The following is a 25,022-nucleotide window of genomic DNA, read 5'->3' as shown; positions in this document are numbered from 1 at the left end:
GGCTCTTTGACTCCTAATTCAGTATTCTTTCAGTAACTAAAGACCAAATACTGAATTGTGAATTAACATACTGGGCATTTGTGGGTTTTTTTTTTTAGGGCCCTACCCATAGCATATGGAAGTTCCCAGGCTAGGTGTTGAATCATTGCTGCAGCTGCCAGCCTGTGCCACAGCCACAGCCACAACAACTGGGGATCTGAGCTGCATCTGCGACCTACACCACAGCTCATGGCAATGCCAGATCCTTAACCCATCCTGCGAGGCCAGGGGTCAAACTGGCATCTTCATGGATAGTAGTCGGGTTCGTTGCCCCTGAGCCATGACGGGAACTCCTGGGCCTTTGCGTTTTGATGGTGGTTCAGAATTGGGAGTTCTTCTTGTATGTTGATGGAAAGTTCATTAAAAAAATACGAATTATTTAAATGAAATGACTAAGTTAACAAAGTTAATTAAATGTTTACTTTTCAGATTTAGGGCATGCTCTTCCGCAGGCTAGGTGTGGTAGTAGAGATACCAAGGGAAGTATGGATAAAGTGTAAACGGGTCTCCTTTGCCATTTTCAGATTTTTCTGGGGGGTTCCCGTCAGTTTCCCTTCGATGACTTCCCACTGCTTTTTTTTTTAATTTTTGTTTTTTTGTCTTTTTGCCTTTTCTGGGGCACTCCCTCGGCACATGGTGGTTCCCAGGTTAGGGGTCTAATCTGAGCTGTAGCCACCAGCCTACACCAGAGCCACAGCAATGTGGGATCCGAGCTGCGTCTATGACCTACACCACAGCTCAAGGCAATGCCGGATCCTTAACTCACTGAGCAAGGTCAGGGATCAAACCCGAAACCTCATGGTTCCTAGTCGGATTCATTAACCACTGAGCCACGACGGGAACTCCTGCTTTTTTTTTTTTAATTACTCAATGAATTTTATTACATTTATAGTTGTGCAACAATCATCACAACCAAATTTTATAGCAGTTCCATCCCAAACCCTCAGTTCCCATGGCTTTTGAGGTAAAGATTAACACCATCTTATGGCCCACTGTCCCCAAGGAGCTTGGTTCTTCCCCGCTTCCCACCATCAGGCAGCCTGTTCTCCTTGCCATCTCTTTGCCCTCGTCACACTTCACCGTCTTCCCGTCCTCAAACCTGCCAGCCCAGGACCTCTGCACGTTGTTCTTCCCAGACTGCTTTTCTCCCCTGTCTTCACCCAGTCAGCATCTCATCACTTAAGTGCTCAGATCAGTAAGATCACTACATCACTTATTCAGGGAAACTTTCATCTCTGGCCGGGCCAGTCTCAGAGTCTCTCGTAACGCCATGCGCTCCTTCTTTTACGACTCTCCGTGTAATTACTTGATCCATGTCTGTCTCTTCCACTAGGGTGCAGACAACAGGAAAGCAACAACTCTGGTTTGGTCACCGTGGTGGTCTTGCCCGGCACATGGTGGGAGTCCAGCCAGAGCTGATGGGTGAGTGATGATGTGGGTGGTGTCTGCACGCACGTGCGCAGGCAGGTCGCTTGTCCTGTTGCTCCACTTTTGTACGTTCTCACCTTCTTAAGGTCTTTTTGACCTTTCCATGTCTGCTCAGGACACGTTGAGCCTTTGTTAGGTGGATGTTTAATCACATCGCCTCACTGGCTCCTGCTTCTGCCTGTGCATTCTCTGGTTTGTAACCTCTCAACTCAAGACACAAACCCTGCACATATCATAACCCACTCGTGAGCTTTCGTAGGTTTAGTGGTTTTGGTGAGAGTCTGAGGAGCTCTCTCCTCCATTGCTACACAGCTGTCCATCATTTCACTGACTTTTCTTTCTTTTCTCTCTCTCTCTCTTCCCACAGCCTCCTCTTCCCTCCTGACTATTCATCTGCTTCCACTCCAGGAGCACCACAGGCATCTCCCCTGATGCAGGGTAAATTGCAGAAGCCATGGTACCAGCCCGCATCCATGACCCCACAGATATTCCTTCTCCAAGTGGACTGACCCAGGCCTTTTACAAACACAGAAGGATCTTGTGCAAGATGAATTCTAGTACTAGCTACTAAAAGTAAGTTATAACAATATAATGTCATTATGTTATCTTAGAGTGATATCATTCTGGTCAAGTTCGAGGGTTGTCCAGGGCTCTAGCCCGTGGCATCTGGGGAGAGATTGGTGGAAGGGAGGCTGAGAGGAAGTGAAGGTAAGAAACAAGTTCTTCCTCCCGCTGTGCCATGCCAGGCCCTTCCTACAGTTACTTCCAGCCACCCCATTTGCTTTTTCTCTTTTTACCTTCAGACAAAGTTGTAGAAAAGTTGCATTCTCAAGCACTCCTCTGAAGACATCTGGGCCAAGTCCAGTTGAGGACAGGCCATTTTAATTTCTGGAGTCACCAGGTAGTACCTGGCCAGTTCAGGGAGTCCCTATCATAATGTGCTACCTTCCTTTTGCAAACACTTGACTATGTCAGAGTTTTCAGAGGTGATTTCTGCCAGCCTCCGTTCTTCTTTCGGATTTGGTTGCATTTCTTTACCCAAAGGGATCTCGTACAAGCATGTCTTATGATGTTGTTACTTAGAGTCTGAGGTTGTAGTGCCTGTCCTGGAGAGCTTTAGTTTTGTTCTATATCAGGTGTTTATAATTTGAGGGTTTTTTTTTTTTGGCTTTTTAGGGCTGCACCTGTGGCATATGGAGGTTCCCAGGCTAGCGGTCCAATCAGAGCTGCAGTTGTCAGCCTGCCACAGCAGTGCAGGGTCCAAGCCACATCCATGACCTACGCCACAGGTCACAGCAACACCGGATCCTTAACCCACTGAGCGAGACCAGGGATTGAACCTGTAGCCTCATGGATACTAGTCAGATTCATTTCTGCTGAGCCATGATGGAAACTCCCATAATTTGAATCTTTGTCTAGCTAAATCCATTGCAAACTGCCATCCCACCCCACCCCGACAGTCATCAAGCCTTTTAGTGTTCCAGGAACTGAACTGTGGCGGTTCCCTGTGTTATCTCCTTCTCTCCTTACAGCTGCCCTGGACAGACCCAGCCATTAGTCCCATCATACAGGGTGTGGAAACTGGAATTTAGGATAATAAGCTTGGCCTAAGACATATAGCTATGAATAGGAGAGCCAGGATTTGAACCGCCGATTCATAACAAAGCCTGTGAGCCTAAATGTCAAGCTGTCTACCACGGCATAGAGAGAAGGGGTACAACATGAAAACCAGTGTTTTGTTAAGTCAGCAGATGTTTACACTCTCTGTATAAACAGTGAAATTTCCCCATAGGAGCCACATGAAAAGAGACAGTCACTCCTAAAAACACATTGGTGAACTTGGTTCTCACTCTTCAATGTCTTTTGCCGTCATCTTTTTGTTATTCATTAATCAAAAAGCCTCAGGCAGCTGTCTTTTGGAATTTATCATTTTCTAGAAAATAATCTGCTTCCCTTTTCACTTTTTTCCTAGGATCTCTTCACACAAAAGGCAATATTCCTGAATTTGTATTGGTCCAGGCATTCGAGAATCAAGGTCAGAAACCTGTATAGGTTTTTAAGGTTATTTATTTCCTTCTTCCCTTAGAACACACAGACACAGACACGCATATGTTGCTTTTGCAGTCATTTTTATTTTTTGTTTTTTTGCTTTTTAGGGCCGCACCCATGGCATATGGAAGTGCCCAGGCTAGAGATTGAATTGGAGCTGCAGCTGCCGGCCTACGCCACAGACACAGCAACACGGGATCCGAGCTGCATCTGTGACCTACACCACAGCTCATGGCAACGCCAGATCCGTGACCCACTGCATGTGGCCAGGGATCGAACCCGAAACCTCATGGTTCCTAGTCAGATTCATTTCCTCTGTGCCACAACGGGAACTCCATAGTCATTTTTTAAAAAAATAGACTTAAATGTTCTCAGTTGCAGGTAGTCGGTTAAGATGCCTTCAAAATGTGCTGCATGTAGGTGCGAGTGGGTGGGGGTGAGTTGCAGTCTCAAGACCTAGCGCACTGTGGACCCGCTCAGGAGCCTGCTTCCAGATCACAGGTTTGTGCAACAAGAGGGCTAATGCCGACATCTTCCTTTCTGGAGAAATGGAATGACTCAGAATCCAGATGTTTCGCCTAGCCCTGCATTTGTAATTAAGAGCTGACGGTGGCAGTTCCCAGGGAGTCTTTGAATCATCTCTTCTTATATTTGCTCTTTTTAGAACAATCTAGGACATGTCAGCTGAAAAAAAAAAAAAAAAGTTGCTTGCCAAGAGAGAATGACTTTTTATGTGGGGGTGGGGACACCGAGTTCTTTTTCCCCCTCTCTGCAGGGGAACACAGTGGAGAGAATGAGCTAATGATTCTCAGAGAAATAAGTGCGTGCTCATGAACTCAGATACCTGGAGAACTTCATGAAATGTAGGCCGTTTCATGTAACTTTTCCCTTTAGTCCTGGCGTGTATACAATGATGAAGAGACGATCATTTCACTTTAATGAACAAATGCTAGCACAAAAGAGCTGAACCAGAGAAACCTGAATTTGCGGGCAGCCGCATGAAGTAAAAATAAACTCGCTACCTATTGTGAAATCATTTTGGGTGCAGTGTGCCCCAGGACGGTGTCACTCCTGGTTCTTCTTTTTCCCATCCACGTAAGAGTGTCCTCGTCCAAGCCAACTCTGGATTTAGATAAACAGATGATTTATTTAGATAAATCAGATGAGGTCCTAGATCACCCTGGCGCAGGAGAAAAGACCTTATTTCTTCACTTGTCAAATACTTACCTGTCCAGCACATTCTGTAAGGCACTAAATCCTGGTTTCCACGCCTATCTTTTATTACTTTCATTTCCTGAGATTCTGAGAGGGCTGGTGGAAGCAGAAGCAATGGTCTTAGTAGTGCAGAATTTTGGAGCACAATGTACTTCCTCCTCAAATGTTCCTCAAATGTCGCTTCGTCAGCTAGTGATAATTAGGAAATTGTCATCATTGCAACAAAATGAAAAACCAAGTAAAAAGAAAGTGAATTTTGCGTAAAGCGAAATGTATTTCCCAAAAGGATATCTGTCCTACTTTTCTAATTTGGGGGGCGTAAAGCCTTTATCCTTTTCTTTGCTGCCCTCCTTTCTTGTGACGGAAACTGGAATGTCACTCCAAAATATGTCTCCCTGACAGAAAAATTTATTTTGAGCTGAAAGCAATTGAGAAGCCGCAGATGTCGGAAAAGCTCCCTCTTTGCTGCTTAAAGAGAGGGTATGAATTCTCCTGCTGGCAATAGGCTTTTAGTGGCCCAGAGACATCAGAGGGATCTGCGAACAAACCTCACTCCTTTAATGTCCTCCCATATAGTTACCTTCCAACTGTCTGCCGCTCTTGGAAGGCTAAAACTGCTTTCCTTTGTCCTACCATTTCCCTAGAGATTTTTCTTTTTTCTTTTTTCTTTTTTTTTTTTTTTTTTGGTCGAAGTTGCTATATAAGCTAGGGTTCTAAGCCACTGCTTTGAGTTCCTCTTCATTTTGGAGTTCCTGTCGTGGCGCAGTGGAAATGAATCCAACTAGGAACCATGAGGTTGCAGGTTCGATCCCTGGCCTCTCTCAGTGGGTTAAGGATCTGGTGTTGCTCTGAGTGTGGTGAAGGCCGGCAGCTGTAGCTCTGATTAGACCCCTAGCCTAGGAACCTCCATATGCCGTGAATGTGGCCCTGAAAAGCAAGAAAAAAAAAAAAGTTCCTCTTCATTTAGATTTCTCCTGACTGATGCGAGTTGCATGCTTTATTTTTTGTTGTTGTCATGAAGAACTCCAGCTGAAAACCTAAGATGATATAGTTTTGCTTCTCTTGCACCTGTCAGAGGAGAAAAGGTTCAAGAAACTGAGACCCAGATGGGGATCAAAGTGTCCCTTTGGTCTTGGGCTGGGCAAGGGCTCAGTAACATCCTAAATCCAGGCCAAAGGGCAGCCTTCTCTTCCCTCCTTTGCTACTGAATTCAGCCAGGTCTATCCCACAGGGCTGATCTGAGTGACACCCAGTCACAGGTAGAGGAGGTGGAGCAGAGACAGAATTATAGATTGCTAGAGTGGGCCAGGCTTAGCCAGCTTAACTCTGCCAAGGTGCCATGAACTCTCACCCAGACTTTGCCCACCGGTGAGCCATGCCCTGTGAATGTCAGCTTATTGATCAGATTAGGTGCGTCTCTTCCTTTTGGATGGTAAGCATGTGGGGTGGAAGCTGTCTCCCCAGCATTGGCCCAGATGTGAAAATGTTGGAGGAAGAGCCTTCCTCTATGAAGAAAACAAGAGAATTCAGGAGAGCTGGGTTTGCTAGGGTGTTAACTAAAAGAGCCTCAGCGCTTTGGCGGTCTCATTGTATTTCACATCACCAGATAGCTGAGTGTTGCAAAGAATATTCAAAAGGTGTTTGTAGTTCCACAATCAGGCTAAGAGATTCTTTAAAAATGAAAATTAAAAAAATTATGGTAAAATATATATAAAATTTACATTTAAAAAAAAAATTTTTAGGGCCACACCAGCAGCATATGGAAGTTCCCAGATTCGGGGTCAAATTGGAGCTGCAGCTTCTGGCCTACACCACAGCCACAGCAATGCCAGATCCTTAACCTACTGATCAAGGCCAGGGATTGAACCCGCATCCTCATGGATACTAGTCAGGTTTGTTACCGCTGAGCCACAAGGGGAACTCTAAAATTTACAGTCTTAATCACTTTTTAAGTGTATGGTTTAGTGGTATTAAGTACATTCACATCGCTGGGTTACCATGACCACTGTCCCCAGGACTTTTTCATCTTCTGAAATTGAAACTCTGTACCCATGAAACAATAACTCCTCCCTCTCTCCAGCTCCTGACAGTCACTGTTCTGCTTTCTTTTTTCTTTTTCTTTCTTTTTTTTTTTTGTCTTTTTTTTTGCTATTTCTTGGGCCGCTCCTGCGGCATATGGAGGTTCCCAGGCTAGGGGTTGAATCGGAGCTGCAGCCACCGGCCTACGCCAGAGCCACAACAACGCAGGATCCCAGCCGCGTCTGCAACCTACACTACAGCTCATGGCAATGCCAGATCGTTGATCCACTGAGCAAGGGATCGTTGACCCGCAACCTCATGGTTCCTAGTCAGATTGGTTAACCACTGAGCCACGATGGGAACTCCCACTGTTCTGCTTTCTGTCTCTATGAATTTGACTATTCTAGGTACCACCTATAAGGGGAATTATTCATTGTTTATCCTTTTGTGACTGGCTTCTTTCATTTAGTGTAATGTCTTCAAGGCTGTATTTTGTAACATGTGTCAGAATTTCCTTCCTTTTTGAGGTTAACTCAAAATTCTACTGTATGTATTCAACTGATTGTTCTCTACTGGAAATTGAGCAAGACTCTCCAGTGTGGCAACTGGTACCTGTTGCACAAATAGTTCTGGAAATGTCCTAAAAATGCACAGCCAGGAGTTCCTATTGTAGCTCAGTGGGTTAAGAATCTGACTAGTGGGAGTTTCTGTTGTGGTGCAGTGGAAATGAATCTTACTAGGATCCATAAGGACGCAGGTTCAATCCTTGGCCTCACTCAGTGAGTTAAGGATCCAGCGTTGCCATGAGCTGTGGTGTAGGTCTCAGACACAGCTCAGATCTGGCATTGCTAGGGCTGTGGTGTAGGCCGGCAGCTGCAGTTCCGATTCAACACCTAGCCTGGGAACTGGTTGCACTGCTGCAGGTATAGCCCTAAAAAGAAAAAAAAAATGTGCAGAGAGTCCTAGCATCTTCCTGAGCAGAGAGCTGGGAAGTGGGAGAAGATGTAGGGTACACTCTACTTCAGCTGAAAAGCACAGTTAGAGCAATCAGTCTTCAGTTAGACTGAAGCACAGTCAGAGACCGTCTTCAGCCCCTGCGTACCATTTCCACGGCTTTTCTCAGGATCCATTGTATGGGAGGCTTGCATGCAGATAGTACCTCTAACCTCTGGCTTGTTCCTAAAAGTGCCTTTTGTACTACTGGGATCCATGATCTTCTGTCTGTAACACTCAGGAAAGAGACAGTTCTGCTGTCAGGAGTATGTGCTGGAGAAGACGATTCCTATTGTATAGCAAATCTGAGTGTTAGAAAATGTTGAACGTTAGCATCTTCAGACTTGAATTGACCAAGGTCAAAAGTTTTCATGTTTGGAATTCAACCTCTCTTGGAAAGATAGTCATTTCTGTAGATCATGTTGAAATTTGGGTGCTTTTGTGTGGCTGGCTTTGTGACATCAGACTTTTGTATGATGTTCATTGTAAGATCTCTGGTGAGAGATGTTGAGTATTGCTTGGAATGGCATTTGCAATGGAAAACGGAAAAGGCAATGAATCTTGGCCTTTAGTGTGTATGGCCTTGAAGTTACTTGATATTCTGTTTTGACCTGTTTTCAGAGCCTCCTGGGGCAATAGCTTAGCTGCCCCCTTCACAGCCCCCAACAGCAGCCACAGGGCAGGTGTGGGGTGCTGAGGCCCCTCTCATCCAGGTAGAGGAGTGCTTCCCTGATAGGTTGTGCTGCATCTGACTGGCATCAGGCATGGTTATTAAACCCAGCTCCTCCAGAGATGCCAGTTAATGCCCCCTTATTCAGCTTTATGAGGCATCTCTGCGGGGCATTTGGTACTGAATCAGTGCCCTAATAAACTTGTTTTGTGTCCTCATTTGGATCTCTATGTCATTTCTTCACTGGTTGTAGCGAGTATGAGAGGAGAAGTGTGTGGATGGTTGTAGTTGAATTTATTTTAAATAGCGGGATGGCTAGCTCATGTTAATCCTTAAAATTAAAACAGTTTTTTTTTCTTTTTCCCCAATTGACCCATGGATTTATTGTCTGGAATCTACCACCTTAAAGGCCACGCAGAACTACATAAATCACCTTACAAATGAGGCAGCCAAGGCCCAAAGAGTTTACTTAACTTGGCCATGGTCACAAACAATGACAGAGCTGTTTTGTTTCTTTCTCTTCTTCCTTTTTTTTTTTTTTCTTTTTTGGCCACCTTGTGGCATATGGAGTTTCCAGGCCAGGGATCAGATCCAAGCCACACTTGAGACCTACACCACACCTGCAGCTATGTGGGGATCCTTAACCCATTGTGCCAGACTGGGGATTGAACCTGTGTCCCAGCACTCCTAAGACCCAAGCCGTTTCTTCCAAACCACTGAGGAGACCCAGTTTGAGATGTTTAACTCCTGCTGCATTCACCCACTTGGATTCTCAGTGCCATGGTATTTGCCCAGGACCCACTGTGGTCTAGGGGAAGACAGGAGAGACCTCTGGCTCTGGGCTGCCATGACTGTCATGGGAGGCTGAGATGGAGAGGGGAAAATAAGGTAGATCCAGCTTCACTATTTTAAAGCCGCAAAATGGTGGCAGTTGAAGATAATACCTGTTCCCAGCTAAGACATACTGGGGGCACCAAATTAGATAACGTAGGTGTGAATGCTTGGAACGGTATGTGTGATCTGGAAGCAAGGATTGTGTCTGGCTGGCTAGACCTATTTGTGTGAGCACATGCAGAGTCAGCATCATTTTACAACACACCTCAAAGGCCAGATTTCCAAATCAGCCTTTGTATCTTTATCCAGTAAAGACCTGCCATGAAAGAATTGAAAAAAATTCCTTTTTGATTTTTGAATAGTGAATTCAGCTGCCCCTAATGTTTTCAGTTAGCGTCATGAAGTGTGCAAGTATCATGCAGCCATTTTTCAAATATAGGTAGAAAGATATCTTCCTTAAACTTTTCCTTTCTATATCTCTTCTTAAAGACTTTGATATCTTTTCATGTAAGCTTCTAACTCTGAAATTTTTTTTTGTTTTTGTTTTTGTCCTTTGTCCCTTATTTTTAGGGCCATGCCTGAGGCATATGGAGGTTCCCCGGCTAGGGGTCTAATCAGAGCTGTAGCCACTGGCCTATGCCAGAGCCACAGCAACTCCAGATCCGAGGCGCGTCTGCCACCTACACTACAGCTCATGGCAACACCAGATCCTTAACCCATGAGCGAGGCCAGGGATCAAACCCGAAACCTTATGGCTCCTAGTCAGATTCGTTTCTGCTGCACCACAATGGGAACTCCTGAAATAATTTTTTACATGAGCTTTTCAGAGTTCTTTATTATATAGATAGTCAGGGTTTAAAAATTCAGTTATCAGGTTATCTGTTTGAGCTGGGGCTGGAAAGATAAGATATGTAGTGAGGAAAATATAGGAAAAGGTGAAATTTTAATTAAATAAAAAGCAAAAAAAACAAAACAAAAACTTTTTGGTTGTCTTTTTTTTTTTTCTTCTTAGGGCTTACCCGAGGCATATGGAAGTTCCCAGTCTAGGGGTCGAATTGAAGCTGTAGCTGCCAGCCTACGCCACAGTCACAGCCACAGCAACGCTGGAGCCGAGCCACATCTCTGACCCACACCACAGTTCAAGGCAATGCCGGATCCTCAACCCACTGAGTGAGGCCAGGGATCAAACCTGCATCCCCATGGATACTAATGGGGTTCGTTAACCACTGAGCTACAAAGGGAACTCCCAAAACAACCTTTTATAATTTGCTTTTCTTGCTGTAGAACATTCTTTCTAAGACTGAGCTTGAAGTGAGGATCTATCTCTTTTACTGGTTTGCCTCTCCGTTTCTAAAAAGTGGTTGATTCTGTTACATGCTTTCTGTCTCTGTTTTTGGTGTCAGAATTTAACTATCGGAACCGCTGTTGACTTGAGTGCCAATAACTTTTTTTTTTAATTTTTACTTATTTTTTATTACTCAAATGAATTTATCACATCTGTAGTTGTATAATGATCATAACAATCTGATTTCACAGGATTTCCATCCCACAGCCCAAGCACATTCCCCCACCCCCCCAAACTGTCTGCTCCAGAGACCATAAGTTTTTCAATGTCTGTGAGCCAGCATCTGTTCTGCAAAGAAGTTCCGTCTGTCCTTTTTTCAGATTCCACATGTCCGTGAAAGCATTTGATGTTGGTGTCTCATTGTATGGCTGACTTCACTTAGCATGATAGTTTCTAGGTCCATCCATGTTGCAAAAAGTGCTGGTATTTCGTTCTTTTTAACGGAGTGCCAATAACTTCTAAGAAGTGCTTGTCTCCTCAGAAGGAAAGTGTACTAGCCCTTTTAGACTGCAATAATGAATTGCAGACTACATGGCTTATGACAGATAGAAGCTTATTTCTCACAGTTCTGGAGCTGAAAGTCCAAGATCAGGGTGCCAGCATGGTCAGGTGAGGGCCGTCTTCTGGGTCACGGACTTTCCCCTGTGTCCTCAAACGGTGGAAGGGCCGAGGGAATTCTGCAGGGTCTCTTTTACAGGGCACTAATCCTGTTCACGAGGGCTCTACCCTCATGACCCAAGCACTTCCAAAGGCTCCACCTCCTAATACCGTCCATTGCATTGGGCATTAGGTTTCAATCTATAAATTTTGGGGGGAATGCAAACATTTAGTCCATAGCAGGACATGTTATAAACCAACTGATAACCTGCAAGTGAAAATGTAGTCTTCCCAGGGAGTTCCTGTTGTGGCTCAGGGGAAACGAATCTGACTAGCATCCATGAGGATGCAGGTTCAGTCCCTGGCCTCACTTAGTGGGTTAAGGATCCGGTGTGGCTTTGAGCTGTGGTGTAGTTTGCAGATTCGGCTTGGATCGGGTGTTGCTGTGGCTGTGGCGTAGGCCAGTGGCTACAGCTCCAATTCAGCCCCTAGCCTGGGAAGCTCCACATGCCTTGGGTGTGGCCCTAAAAAGATTAAAAGAAAAAGAAAATGTAGTCTGCCCATACATCTTCTTGCCCATTTCTAGAGTGGCCCTCACCATTCCTTCATTTATTCAATACACGTTTATTGAATGTGTCAGGCATTGCTCGAGACACTTAGGGACATGTCAGAGGATAAAACAGGAAGAAAAAGAAAGGCCCAAGTCTCTGCCCTCCGGGAACTTTGATTCCAGTGCAGATGGACAGCGCTCATAACGAATAACCCAGTTGTCCTGTGGGAAAGGAGGCGGTGAGCACCAGGGAAGGGATGAAGAGGCGTGGGGTGGGATGGGATGAGGGGCCAGGGAGGGCTGAGACCTCTATGAGCTGCCCAAGTTGTGTGGGCCTGGGTTCCCCCCAAGGCTGATGGATTAACAGCCCCCTGACCCTGGTCCCCTTGCCGTCCCCATCTCTTTCCTTTACTCTTCCTCCCTTGGCTCCTTGACACTTACCCCTTGTAGTTCCCTGCTTTCTAGACTCCCAGGTCTCTTTTCCTCTTTCCTTTCCATTTTCTTTTCTTTTCTTTTCTTTTTTTTTTTTTTTTTTAGAGGTGCACCTGCGCTAGGGTTTCCCAGGCTAGGGGTCAGATCAGAGCTACAGCTGCTGGCCTACACCACAGCCACAGCAACGCAGGATCCGAGCCGCGTCTGCAACCTACACCACAGCCCAAGGCAAGGCCGGATCCTTAACCCACCGAGCGAGGCCAGGGATCAAACCTGCGTCCTTATGGATACTAGTCGGGGTCATTAACCACTGAGCCACAACGAGAACTCCCTCCTTCTCCATTTTCTTTCTTGTACCTCTACCCCATTTTTAGTCTCTTAGGGTCTTTATTATTTTTTTCCCCTCATTTCCGCTACTGTCTCATTCTCCTCCTCTTTACTTTAAATTTCTCCTTCTCTTCCTCTTTTCTCCACCCTCTTTTCAGCCTGTCACACTGGAAAGAAGGAAAATACCATGGCAAAGACCTGAGTATATGATCGTAGCGAAAGGGCCTGATAGGCCACAGGGACATTGGGAAAACCAAGTCTCTACCTTGTTTCATGAGAATGTGAAGCATAGTCTAATTTTTGAAGTATGATTTCTTTTCTTAGAGGTGTTACTTACTGAAAAGCAAAAGGACCATGGTAGGCATAGTTCCCAGCAGTTTCTTCTGCAATAATACAGGCTTTGAAACCAGATAAGTGGGTGCATATAAAATATATATATATATATATATTTTTTTAACAGAGCCCAGAATTATTCTTTCTCCACACTAGGTGGCAGTAGAGTCAAAGAAAAACATCCAAAGTCGCTTTGGTGAATTTTTTCATAAAGCTGGGAGGAGGATGGAGACAGAGCAAAATCTGTATAAAGAGAAAGTTAAATTACAGCAGAGGTGTGATATGACACTCTAATATGTCACATGCTTGTCTTGCAAGAATGTGTTTGGGGCTGTGTCTCTACAGAGTTAGTAAAGCATTAGAGAACTGTTAAATCTAACTTCTAATACATGATGTAACTTTTGGTTGGCAAGGTGAAGGTTTTAATTTGAGTTTGTCCTTAAAAATAATTCCTGGGTATACATGTGTATGTATGTATGTATGTACATAGAGAGGGAGGAGGAGGAGAGAGAGGGAGCCTTTTTCTTGTCACTTCAGATCAGTTAGGTATCAGAGGACATTTAATGCAAACATTGGAAACCCTAAGGAAGTCAGTTCTTCAGTAGTTTTCAAATATCTTAGTAAGAAACTTGAGAGTAATGTACTCAAGATTCTCAAAATAACAATAAAAATAGTAAATATATGGAGGGGAGATAAGGCAAATGTGTTAAACTGTTAGCAGTTGGTGAACCTGTTCATTGTAATGCTCGTTTAACTTTTCCAGAGCCTTAAAATTCTTCAAAATAAAAAAATAGAAACTAGGAATTCCGTTGTGGCCTACTGGTAATGAACCCGACTAGTATCTAGGAAGACAAGGGTTTGATCCCTGGCCTGGCTCAGTGGGTTAAAGATCTGGCATTGCCGTTAGCTGCAATGTAGGTTGCAGATGTAGGTCTGAAACCATGTTGCTGTGGCTGTGGCGTAGGCCAGCAGCTGCAGCTCTGATTTGACCCCTAGCCTGCAACTTCCATATGCTGCATGTGCAGCCCTGAAAAAAAAATAGAAAAAAAACCCCACAAAACCCCAAGTTCTTATTTGTATGGGTGAAGAACTGGAAATGAATGTTCAGTAATTGGGAAATAGTTAGAACTTCTTAAAACACTTATGCAATAGAATAATATGTGTCCATTATGTGGTGATGACATGTGAAAATGCTTATGAATAAATGGTGAATGAAAATGGCAGGCTATAAAACTATATGGAGTAGGATTTCATTATAGTTGGAAAAAACACACATTCCAGGAACTAAAAATAAAAGCTACTTTAAGAGATGTTAATGATGTTCACCTCTAGGTGCTTGTATTGTGGCTGATATTTTCATTATGTTTTTAAATATTTGCATTTTCCCCAACTTTTTATCATGAAACTCTTTAGACATTCAGAAAATATGAAAGACTATGACAGTGAACATCCTTGTACCCTCTACTTAGATTCCACAGTTGTTAATGTTTTCTCACACTTGCCCTATCTATGACTACCTATATATATCTATGTTTCTATCTGTCTGTATTCAAGAAGTTGGCAAACTAAGGCCAAGGCCAAATCCAGCTCATCACTTGTTTTAGTACAACCCAGAATTAAAGGTTTTTAGGAGTTCCCGTTGTAGTGCAGTGGAAACGAATCCGGCTAGGAACCATGAGGTTGCGGCCTTGCTCAGTGGGTTAAGGATCTGGCGTTGCCGTGAGCTGTGGTATAGGTCGCAGATGCGGCTCAGATCCCGTGTTCCTGCGGTGGCGCAGGCCAGTGGCTACAGCTCGGATTAGGCCCCTCGCCCGGGAACCTCCATATGCTGCAGGAATGGCCCTAGAAAAGGCAAAAAGACAAAAAAATAAAAAATAAATAAAAAAATAAAGGTTTTTACATTGTTAAGCAGCAACATTTTAACTAGTTATACAGTTATCTACAAAATATCCTTGATTTTGTCTTTGGTCTGCAAAACCTAAAACTGGTACTATCTGGTCCTTTACAGAAAAATTTTGCCAACCCTGGATCTAAACACACACACACACACACACACACAGAGATACAGTTTTCTGAATCATTTCAAAAGCAAATTGCAGACATCATAACATTTCTCCCTCAAATACTTCATTAATGCATCTCCTTAAATAATACACCTCCTTAGCCATAATACTGTTATCGTACCTAGAAAATGACCAATTATTTCATAATACCATAAAGTACTCGCCCATATGCAAATTCGTGTGATTGAAATTGCAAATTTACTAAATGAAAATGCATAGCTTTATGACATAAATCTTTTTTAAAATATCAGATGTTCTAGTCAACATTTTTTTTTTTTTTTTTTTTGGTCTTTTTGCCTTTTTCTAGGGCCGCTCCTGGGGCATATGGAGGTTCCCAGGCTAGGGGTCCAATCTGAGCTGCAGCCGCCAGCCTACACCAGAGCCACAGCAACACCAGATCCAAGTCGCGTCTGCAGCCCACACCACAGCTCATGGCAATGCCAGATCCTTAACTCACTGAGCAAGGCCAGGGATTGAACCTGTGTCCTCATGGTTACTAGTCGGATTTGTTAACCACTGTGCCATGATGGGAACTCTCTCAACATGAATTTTTAACATCAATTTTATTATACAAGGGATTTAGGAAAATTGCTCTATGCAGATACTCCCCTAGGCATTGCAGGTCAAAATTTAATGTGTTTGCAGGTCAAACAGCTCATATATTACAGTGTTGTTCTTGGTGGTGATATTGTTTCCAGAGTTGAAGGCAGGAAAAAGTATACTGTGTGATTTTTTCTTTGCACTTAAAAATACAATTGCTAACTAATATCTCTAATTTTTTAAAAATTTTTTATTTTCCCATTGTACAGCAAGGGGATCAAGTTATCCTTACATGTATACATTACAATTACATTTTTTTCTCCACCCTTTGTTCTGTTGCAACATGAGTATCTAGACAAAGTTCTCAATGCTATTCAGCAGGATCTCCTTGTAAATCTATTCCAAGTTGTGTCTGATAAGCCCAAGCTCCTGATCCCTCCCACTCCCTCCCCCTCCCATATCTCTAATTTTTGAAGCTGAGAGATTGATGTATGGGAGTTTGCTATGCAATTTCTTCTCCCGTTTTTGTTTATTGTTGAAAATTTTCATAATAAAAACTCTCTGTATGTACACATCACTATAGTAATAGTCTTGACTTATGACCTACATCTACTAAGGCAAAGTTGCATTTAGAATATGTCGGAATGCTAAAACTTAGATGTGAAAACTGTGTGTGTGTGTGTTTGTATAAACCTTTTATTTTCGAATAGGAAACATGGTAGTTATGGCAAACAAAACATAGAAAGATTGGCTTAAAAATTTGAATGAATTTTGAGAAAAGGCTACTTTGTCTTTTGGGAGTCTTATTTTTGTAAACATTTCATTTTTTTTGTGGGATGTGAATCATGTGTTGGAATCACCTGATTTAGCTGTGGCGTAACTAAGTCTGGAGGGTTTGGGGGACACTCTGTTTTTAAACTTCCTCACCACCAATCATGATTATGGTTACATGAGATTTGTGTCTTGAAAAAAGAGATCTGTGTCCCAAAGCTCTGGAATTCTTTAAACCATGTACTTTGTAAGCTCATCTTTGTTCTGTTTGAGCCATAATGTTATGTCTGCTTTCACCACAATCATATGGATAAGGAACTGTCAGGTCAGGCCCTCTTCCATCATGCAACAGGGTAGAATCTGCTTTACAAAGTCAATTGGAAGGTCTCCTCTCCTTGGCTTATGAAGAGATCAAAGATAAATAATCTAGTGCATTTTAAAAAAGAAATGGAGATAATTACACCATTTTTTTAGTAAGGAAAAAGTAGTAATAAAGAATTTGGAAAAGAATTATAGTGGGCCCTTGAAGACACTTGTGGTTAAACAATGTGTTATTATGTATTGGAAAATGTAAAACATAACAGAGTGTTTAATGTGCTCAATGAGATACAAAGAGAAAAGTTATTAATTGTGGAGTATTCAGGGCAGCCAGATATGCTTGAATTTGCATAATAAATATTCATTCTTTTGGAAGGAAATTGTCATGGAGCATTTTCTTCCTATTGAGTAGGAAACGTACATTCATCACCTCTTCCCCCTTGTATGTTCTCTTTATTGTATGATAATCTGTTTTCAGTATCAGTATGGATACTGATCATATCCGTATAAAATCTATATATATTTGGCTTCATGTGGGTTCATGAAGCAGCTTTTTGTTTCTCCAACAGATGTCTTCTTTCCTTCATCTTTTCATCAGACATTTCTGTGTCACGTACTGCAGTTGGTTCTTATTACTAATTGTTATTACATTACTAATTGTTATGTTCTCCAAAGTCACCAAGAACACTGAATTAGTAATACTAAACCATTACTCTTTGGGAAAATACAGTGTTAAGGTCCTAAGAGTCTCTGGTCACAGCATTTCTGTAAATCAGTCAATACGTAAATTTATTTTATTTATGTTTTTATTTAAGGAGACTGTAATATATTGTTGATTTATTAACACTGAACTCACAGCCAACAGCTCTAAAATTCATGCCTGAAGGAAGCTTATCTGATACACATACTTTCTCTGTAAGGCACATCACAGCCTTCCTGCACTTAGGAACACTGAATGGCACTTCAGCACAATGCTTGGGGGTCATTTTAAACACCAACAAAATCACCAACAAAAAGCACAAAGTTGTGGAAAACTTTGTATTAGACCACAGAAGGACACAGTGTAAGAGCAGAAACAAGATGGCAGCATATGGTCTCTTGTTGGATCTCAGCTGGCATTGTTTAAGTTGGGTGACAAAATTTTCATCTTCTGCATGTTCACAAAAATGCCCCTATTGTTGATTTGGGGATGACAAATACATTTTATTAAATTGTCAAATAGAAAATTTATGAATAATGAAGGTTGACTGTATTTGCAGTTACTCTGCTGAAGTCTAGGGACTCAGAGTTGAGTAGGACTTAATTGTTAGCCTTAAGTAGCTCAAAATCAATGCCAGGATGCTACTTACTGTACCTGAGCTATAAACAAGACTATGAGACGTTTAAGGAAAAAGCACCAACTCCTTTAGGATGCATTTTGGAACAGAGAGAAGGTAAATCTCACTGATTTTGAAGTCAGGCTTGGGTGCCACTTCTGGCTCTGTCCGAAAACAGCTATGTGACAATATCCAAGTCATTTAGAAACTGAAGTCTCAGTCTCCTTATAGGAGAAATGATGATAGTAACACCTACCTTCCAGAAGTGCTGTGAGGAAAGCATGTTAATACTGTGCTTGGGAAGTAGTAGGTTCTGAGTTATGTACTTATGGTGGGTGCAGGGATGGGTAGCTTTACGGAGAAGGTGACATTTGAGCTGAACCTTGAAGCGTGAGAAAGTTGTCTGTGGTGCACTGTTGGTGGGGGAGCATTGGGTTTTTAGGCCCTTTGTGGCTTTGTATTTTATAGGTCCCTTTCTAGTCAGGTATGGTGTTGGGAACGTAATAGTTACTCAGTTAATAAAATGTCGACAGGTTGGTTGGGTGAGTGAAAGGTGAAGGGCCCCTTTTTGATCTCTTTGGGTTTTGCTTCTTTGCTAAGCCACCTACTTTCAGAACAACACATATCTTCGGCACATTATGCAACACTCTTTGGGGTGATTGAACAAGAGAAGGTACATACTTCAGCTAGGAGTCGTATACTTCTAATTTGATTTTGAGTAAGAATATGGCTGGAAAATGAAAGACAGGAAGAAAGAAGATAAAATTGTGTGTGTGTGTGGGTGTGGAATAGAAAGCAAGAGAGGAGTTCCCGTCGTGGCGCAGTGGTTAACGAATCCGACTAGGAACCATGAGGTTGCGGGTTCGGTCCCTGGCCTTGCTCAGTGGGTTAAGGATCCGGGGTTGCCGTGAGCTGTGGTGTAAGTTGCAGACGCGGCTCGGATCCTGTGTTGCTGTGGCTCTGGCGTAGGCCGGTGGCTACAGCTCCGATTCAACCCCTAGCCTGGGAACCTCCATATGCCGCGGGAGCGGCCCAAGAAATAGCAACAACAGCAACAACAAAAAAAGCCAAAAAAAAAAAAAAAAAAAAGAAAGCAAGAGAGAAAAAGTGACATGCATCAGTGTGGGTGAATCTTAGCAGTGTAATTAGGTGAAATAGTAATTTCTTAAAGAATATATGCAAACGTATCATCTGGATAAACAGGGAAGCACTGTAACCAAGGGATCAAAGCTAATGTCACCAATGAGGGGGCCTCTGGAGGTGACTTACTGAGAACATAGCACATAGCATCACTTCTATAGTATTCCTGCCAAAATGTCTATTTGGAATGCCATCAAAAAGAAACATCGGGAGAACCCAAGTTGAGTGATGTTAATAAAATATCAGACAAATATTAAATGTCATGAAGAGCAAAGAATATTGGAAGAAATGTTTGAGATTAAAGAAGACCAGAGACACACAACTGAATACCATGTGCAATTCTGGATCAGATTTTTGTATTAAACAAATTCTATTATTGGGACAGTTGACAAAACTTAAAAATGGACTGCTGGTAAAATGTAGGTATAGTGTCAGTGTTAAATTTCCTCATTTGTAGTTATGTAAGAGATCCTCCTTGTTCTTAGAAAACACGCTGATGTGTTATGGGGCAAAGAGGCAAGATATATGCAACCTATTTTCAAATGAGTTGGGGAGTAAGAATTCTCTATAAACAAATGCATAAATAATATATAAATAATATATATCAGTAAGGCTGTATAGGAGTTTGCTGTACTATCCTTGAAAGTTTTTTGTAAGTTTGAACTTATTTCAAAATTAGAAAACCTCTATTAAGTAAGGCAAACAAAGGAAAAAAATAGATACAGCACTTCATAAAATTAAAAAATTAGCTTAAGATTTTTTTTTGCAGAACTGTATGTAGAAACAATAAAACTGTATTAAAATAAAAGAAGGAATGATGGTCAGGATTTGTCATGGTGGTCACCATGGGTGGGGGAGCCAGGGGATGGAGTAAAAGGCTACCAAAGCTTTTGCTGTAGGATTTTGTAAGATTCCCCCATTTTTTTTCAGTGGTTGTTAGATTCACTAGTGCTTGCTACATTACTAAAGGAAATAATTAGAAAAAACATGAACCAACTAAAAGAAGGCCATGCATGGAACCTGCTGAAATGATCATGAAACATAACACCATAATTAATCTATTTGTTTGCATCTGAGGTCAATTAAAAATCAAAGAAGGACAGAAAGTGAAAGAAAAAGGGAGGAGGGCAGAGGAACGGAGAGAAACAGATAAATCAAGGAGCAGGGAAAGGAAGGGATACAGGGTGTTTTGAAGGAAAAGAAAAATAAATCTGAAGAAAATAAACTAAAACAATGGATGAGAAAAGACTCAGCCTATTTCTGAGGGAAGAGAAGAATGGATTGGAAGAAGCCGACAGGATAAGAAACGGGAATGCTGAGGCAGAAGAAAAGCTTAAATGGTATTTGTGAACCACAAGAGGGACACTCTGTCTCCACAGAAGAGTGTCAGCCAAAGGGCCAGATTCCAGGAAAGGGTGATGTGGTTAAACAACACACCAAGGTTTGGCCTAACAGAAGGCTGACACTCAGCCAGCTGGGCTTTTCCAAAAACTTGGAGAGTTGTGGTCACTTCTGGTTTCTTCAATACTCCAAGCTATTAATTAGGAGGAACCGCTAGTTTAACCTGTGGCCATAATCACCTAGGACGGGGGCTTATGCCCAGATGCTTGTTGAAGGTAATTGAAGGCCTTCCTCTGGGAGCTGCCATCTTGCTTTAGCCTCTGGTGCCCAGCGTAGGAGTAGTGCATGCTGGGAGCACGCAAGGGAAACTGGGAATTATGCAAAGTGCGGATGCATTTATCAAGGAAACTTGCCACTGCTAATGATTGTCCTGTCGCCTCTGGGTGCTTAGTGATAACCGATCAAGGAATGACTGGCCTTGGCAGCTCTAACATTGCCAGGATACTTTGGAAATACTCAAGCAGGCTTAAAAGTGAATAGCATTGAGAACTATGTCTAGATACTCATGTTGCAACAGAACAAAGGGTGGGGGAAAAAATGTAATTGTAATGTATACATGTAAGGATAACCTGACCCCCTTGCTGTACAGTGGGAAAATAAAAAAAAAAAAAAAAAAAAAGATTTCGGCAATAAAAAAAAAAAAGTTTATTCTTTCCTCTCTTTTGCTCTGTGACCTTTGGATACGAAACGAACCAAAGAAAATGCCTCTGTGGGGTTGGGGTGATTCCCGCTTGCCAGGTAGTTGGTCTGCCCTCGTTGGGGGGAAAACAAAGACTTCTCTGATTTGGCTCCTGTTTCACTAGCCTTTTCTGTGCTGCACCTCATCTTGGAGCTGTTCCTGTTATGCTGAGCTAATCACAGCCTCCTGAACAGACGATGCTTTCCTCTTCTCTCTCCCTCTCTCTGTTTGGAGTGACCTATTTCCCTATTTCTCTCAACCTGAGGAATGAATAAAAATTTTTTAAGTTAAATAGGAGTTCTCGTCGTGGTGCAGTGGTTAATGAATCCGACTAGGAACCATGAGATTGCAGTTCGGACCCTGGCCTTGCTCAGTGGGTTAATGATCCGGCGTTGCCGTGAGCTGTGGTGTGTAGGTCGCAGACGCGGCTCGGATCCTGCGTTGCTGTGGCTCTGGCATAGGCCGGTGGCTACAGCTCTGATTCGACCCCTAGCCTGGGAACCTCCATATGCCGTGGGAGGGGCCCAAGAAATAGCAAAAAGATTTTTTTTTTTTAAGTTAAATAAATGCTCTGTTCTAGTGGTACTTCTTTCATAAAACCTTCTCGGATATCCCGTGCCCCTGCTCCATCCCACATACACACAGTGTCTCTTACCCCTTGGGAACCCCTGTCATGTCCTTTGGATGTCTTTTCAGAGCCTGAGAGCACTTCACTGCATTGATTTGTTTACATGCCTTTCTTCTACTTTGTCCTCTGAAGGCAGAGCATTAAAATCAGTGCTCAGTGAATATCAAGCAGCTCTATGAATGAATAATACAGCCATGTAAATGCTCAATACACTTCAAGTCACACAGCCTTAGAAGATGGTTACTGTTACCATTAATTCTGTCCTTACAGATGAGGAAAACAAGGCTCAGAGAGGTTAAGTTACTCATCCAAGACCATATGTTGTTAAGTCATAGAGGTTGGATTTAACTTAGAAGTCTGGCTCCAGATTCCTCCCAGGAGAGGGTGGCCTCCTGGACAATCATGAGTTACAGGTGGATCAAGATGTTGAGCATTTCTACCCAGTGTTTTTCCAGGCTCAATGTAATCACGATGCAGTGTTTAACAGTGGTGAAATCTAAGACGTTGGCTTTGCCTCAAGGAGTATTTTTTTTTTTTTTTTTTTTTTTTTTTTTGTCTTTTTAGGGCCATGCCTGCGGCATATGGAGATTCCCAGGCTAGGGGTCAAATTGGAGCTGTAGTTGCTGACCTACACCACAGCAACGCTAGATCTGAGCCAAGTCTGGAACCTACACCACAGCTCATGGCAGCGCTGGATCCTTAACCTGCTGAGCGAGGCCAGGGATCAAACTTGTGTCCTCATGGATACTAGTCAGATTCATTTCCACTGAGCCACAGCGGGAACTCCTGCCTCAAGGAGTTTGAACTCCTTGAGTAACTCCAGCTAATATTTGGAGCATTTCATGAACAATGCAAAATAATATGGACTCATATACATGTGTATTTTTGGTACTTTTACATACAAGGCATCTTGCTATAAATTGTGAGGGCTGGAAAGAAAAATCAATATAATAGCTGCACCATCCCACTTTTCTAGGATGGGCTAGATTTTTGAAAATGACAGTTTTATTGAAATATACTATATATTCATATACCATAAAATTCACTCTTACAAAGTTTACAATTCAGTGGTTTTAAGCACATTTACAGAGTTGCATAACCATTACCACTAGCTAATTTCAGAATATTTTCATCACCCCAAAAGGAAATCGTGCACTCATTAGTGGTCATTTTCCATTCCCCCTGACAACTCATTGAGCCCTTGACAACCACTAATCTACTTTCAGTCTCTATAGATTTGCTTATTTGCAAAATGGATTTCATTTCTATGAAATCTATTCTATTTGCAGAAATGGCCAAGCTGATGATCCTAAGAGTCATGGAAATCCAAGGAACCCAGAACAGACAAGATATCTTTAAAAAGAACAATATGTGATGTTTCATTTAGTGTAATGTTTTCATCCGTGTTGTGGTATATATCAATACTTTGTTCCTTTTAATGACTGAAGAATATTCTATTGTATGAATATACACGTTTTTCATTGATTCATTTATCTGTTGAAGGATGGCTGCATTGCTTCTACTTTTTGGTTATTATGACTAATGCTGCTGTGAACATCTGTGTACAATTTCTTGTATGGAAATACATTTTGATTTCTCCTAAAGTTGCAACTAGAAGTGGAATTGCTGGGTCATATGGCAACTCTGTTTTTATTTTTATTTTTGCCAAGGTGGTTTTCAAACTGGCTACACCGCATTATAGTCCCTCCAGCAATGTATGCCAGTTCAAATTTCTCCACATCCTTGCCAACACTTGTTATTATCTATCTTTTTTGATTACAGTCATCCTTGTGTGTGTGAAGTGGTATCTCTTTGTGGTTTCAATTTGCATATCCATGATGCCTAATGATGTTAGCATTTTCTCATGTGCTTGTGGGCCATTTGTATGTCTTCTTTGGGAATATGTTTATTCAAGCCCTTTGAACATTCTTTAATTCAGTTGTTTGTTATTTATTTTATTTTATTTTATTTTATTTTATTTTATTTTATTTTATTTTATTTTATTTTTCCCTTTTCTAGGGCTGCTCCTGTGGCATATGGAGGTTCCCAGGCTAGGGGTCTAATCAGAGCTGTAGCCACCGGCCTACGCCACAGCCACAGCCACGCAGGATCCGAGCCACGTCTGCAACCTACACCACAGCTCACGGCAACACCGGATCCTTAACTCACTGAGCAAGGCCAGGGATCGACCCTGCAACCTCATGGTGCCTAGTCGGATTTGTTAACCACTGCGCCACGACGGGAACTCCTGTTGTTTTATTGTTGAGTTGTAGGAGTTCTTTTATTCCACATACTGAAACCTTTATCTGATATATGTGACTTGCAAACATTTTCTTGCATTCTGAACATTGTCTTTTCAGTTTCTTAATAATGTTCTTGATGCGTAAAAGTTTTTAATTTCGATGAAGTCCAAAATACCTACTTTTTCTTTTTTTTGCTCCTGGTTTTGGTGTCATATTGAGGAATACATTGTTAAATCCAAGTTCATAAAGAGGTCCCCTCTTAGAAGATTTTCTTCTAAGAGTTTTATGGTTTTAGCTCTTTAGGACATCGATCCCCTTTTAGTCAATTTTTGTACATTATGTGTGGTAAGGGTCCAACTTTATTCTTTCACCCATGAATATCTGATATCTGGTGATCCAAGATCATTTGTTGAAGATAGCCTTCTTTCTCCAGTGAATGGTCTCAGCACTCTTGTCGAAAACCAATTGGCTATATAAATGGTTTTATTTCTGATATATAAACCAAGGAAGGCTGTCGATGCATGGACCTATTTATCCCATTTGTCTGTATGTTTAGTTTTTACTACTGTAACTTTGGAGTGAATTTTGAAGTTGGGAATGTGAGTTCTCTAACTTTGCTTTATTTCAGTATTATTTTGGTTGTTCTGGGTCCCTTGCATGTCCATTTGAGTCTTAGGATCATCAGCTTGTCAATTTCCTAAACACAAGGTAGCTAACTAGGATTATGAAAGAAATTATGTTGAATCTGTAGATCAGTTTGAGTCTTGTCTTTTCTTTGCAGAAAGAGTTTCATTTACTAATTTAAGTCTTGTGTATTCAGATTTTCTATTTCTTTTTTAGTTTTTTTTTTTTTGGGGTGGGGGTCTCTTTGTCTTTTTAGGGCCGCACCCAAGGCATATGGAGTTTCCTAGGCTAGGGGTCGAATCGAAGCTACAGCTGCCAGCCTGCGCCACAGCCACAGCAATGCCAGATCAGAGCCACATCTGCGACTCACACCACAGCTCACAGCAACGCCAGATCCTTAACCCACCGAGCGAGGCCAGGGATCGAACCTGCAACCTCATGGTTCCTAGTCGGATTTGTTTCAGCTGA

At 42.2% G+C, this 25,022-nt stretch overlaps 2 long non-coding RNA genes across 15 annotated transcripts in view; one reads left to right on the top strand and one right to left on the bottom strand.

Moving 5' to 3' along the window:
* LOC146399436 (uncharacterized) overlaps nt 1-25,022 on the top strand; it is a 244,054-nt gene that overhangs the window by 10,980 nt on the left and 208,052 nt on the right. For 8 of the 14 annotated variants that reach the window (XR_014817726.1, XR_014817724.1, XR_014817721.1 and 5 more), the window contains exons 3-5: nt 1,373-1,461; nt 1,835-2,040; nt 3,440-3,502. This is a non-coding gene — a long non-coding RNA (uncharacterized LOC146399436). Of the gene's footprint in view, nt 1-1,372; nt 1,462-1,834; nt 2,041-3,439; nt 3,655-5,602; nt 7,117-22,976; nt 23,287-25,022 lie in introns of those variants that run through there. The other 6 variants (XR_014817731.1, XR_014817732.1, XR_014817730.1 and 3 more) reach the window with 3 other exon arrangements.
* On the bottom strand, nt 4,070-4,870 carry LOC146399438 (uncharacterized). Its single transcript, XR_014817735.1, has 3 exons — nt 4,744-4,870; nt 4,539-4,638; nt 4,070-4,200 (listed from the first exon to the last, which is right to left on the bottom strand). It is a non-coding gene; the product is annotated as an uncharacterized LOC146399438 (long non-coding RNA).

This window comes from Sus scrofa, chromosome 10 (genome assembly GCF_054392235.1).
Source record: "Sus scrofa isolate SSC_HxYL_T2T_F1_AM1 chromosome 10, Sscrofa_HxYL_maternal_Yorkshire_Landrace_v2.0, whole genome shotgun sequence".
In the NCBI taxonomy this organism is placed as follows: domain Eukaryota; kingdom Metazoa; phylum Chordata; class Mammalia; order Artiodactyla; family Suidae; genus Sus; species Sus scrofa.
This window is presented reverse-complemented; position numbering and strand designations above follow the sequence as displayed.